The sequence below is a fragment of the Paramisgurnus dabryanus genome, unplaced genomic scaffold (assembly GCF_030506205.2).
Source record: "Paramisgurnus dabryanus unplaced genomic scaffold, PD_genome_1.1 h2tg000131l_1_39826__unordered_in_group10, whole genome shotgun sequence".
In the NCBI taxonomy this organism is placed as follows: domain Eukaryota; kingdom Metazoa; phylum Chordata; class Actinopteri; order Cypriniformes; family Cobitidae; genus Paramisgurnus; species Paramisgurnus dabryanus.
The window spans coordinates 686-2,500 of record NW_027394068.1 but is presented as its reverse complement, the minus strand read 5'-3'; positions in this window follow the sequence as shown (position 1 = coordinate 2,500).

Sequence of the window (1,815 nt, the reverse complement as noted above, 5' to 3'; positions counted from 1 at the left end):
GGGCTTAGGGTTAGAGAGACGAGGGTTGGCTCGTTGGAAAGGGCCGCTCCGGTAGAGCAACCGACCCAAAGGGCGAGTCGATCCGAGCAAGGGCGTCCGAGCTGCGGCCGTGGGAAAATCCGCGGAGGGACCGCCGTATCTCGGCCGGGCTTGGGGTTAGGGAGAAGCGGGTAGGCTCGTTCGAAAGGTCCCCTCGGGTGGAGCAACCGACCCAAAGGGCGAGTCGATCCGAGCAAAGGCGCCCGAGTTACGGCCGTTTAAAGGTCAGGCGGTGGTACCCCGTATCTCGGCCGGGCTTAGGGTTAGAGAGACGAGGGTTGGCTCGTTGGAAAGGTCCCCTCCGGTGGAGCAACCGACCCAAAGGGCGAAGTCCTGGGACTTTGTGCGCCGGAGCTACGGGCGTTTAAAGGTCAGGCGGTGGTGCCCCGTATCTCGGCCGGGCTTAGGGTTAGAGAGACGAGGGTTGGCTCGTTGGAAAGGGCCGCTCCGGTAGAGCAACCGACCCAAAGGGCGAGTCGATCCGAGCAAGGGCGTCCGAGCTGCGGCCGTGGGAAAATCCGCGGAGGGACCGCCGTATCTCGGCCGGGCTTGGGGTTAGGGAGAAGCGGGTAGGCTCGTTCGAAAGGTCCCCTCGGGTAGAGCAACCGACCCAAAGGGCGAGTCGATCCGAGCAAATGCGCCCGAGTTACGGCCGTTTAAAGGTCAGGCGGTGGTACCCCGTATCTCGGCCGGGCTTAGGGTTAGAGAGACGAGGGTTGGCTCGTTGGAAAGGTCCCCTCGGGTGGAGCAACCGACCCAAAGGGCGAGTCGATCCGAGCAAATGCGCCCGAGTTACGGCCGTTTAAAGGTCAGGCGGTGGTACCCCGTATCTCGGCCGGGCTTAGGGTTAGAGAGACGAGGGTTGGCTCGTTGGAAAGGTCCCCTCGGGTGGAGCAACCGACCCAAAGGGCGAGTCGATCCGAGCAAAGGCGCCCGAGTTACGGCCGTTTAAAGGTCAGGCGGTGGTACCCCGTATCTCGGCCGGGCTTAGGGTTAGAGAGACGAGGGTTGGCTCGTTGGATAGGGCCGCTCCGGTAGAGCAACCGACCCAAAGGGCGAGTCGATCCGAGCAAAGGCGCCCGAGTTACGGCCGTTTAAAGGTCAGGCGGTGGTACCCCGTATCTCGGCCGGGCTTGGGGTTAGAGAGACGAGGGTTGGCTCGTTGGAAAGGTCCGCTCGGGTAGAGCAACCGACCCAAAGGGCGAGTTCATCCGAGCAAAGGCGCCCGAGCTGCGGCCGTGGGAAAATCCGCGGAGGGACCGCCGTATCTCGGCCGGGCTTAGGGTTAGAGAGACGAGGGTTGGCTCGTTGGATAGGGCCGCTCCGGTAGAGCAACCGACCCAAAGGGCGAGTCGATCCGAGCAAAGGCGCCCGAGCTGCGGCCGTGGGAAAATCCGCGGAGGGACCGCCGTATCTCGGCCGGGCTTAGGGTTAGAGAGAAGCGGGTTGGCTCGTTGGATAGGGCCGCTCCGGTAGAGCAACCGACCCGAAGGGCGAGTCGATCCGAGCAAGGGCGCCCGAGCTGCGGCCGTGGGAAAATCCGGGGAGGGACCGCCGTATCTCGGCCGGGGAAAGGGCTAGAGGCTCGCGGGTAGGCTCGTTCGAAAGGTCCCCTCGCGTGGAGCGACCGACCCAAAGGGCGAGTCGATCCGAGCAAAGGCGCCCGTGCTGCGGCCGTGGGAAAATCCGGGGAGGGACCGCCGTATCTCGGCCGGGGAAAGGGCTAGAGGCTCGCGGGTAGGCTCGTTCGAAAGCCCCCCTCCGGCATAGCGACCG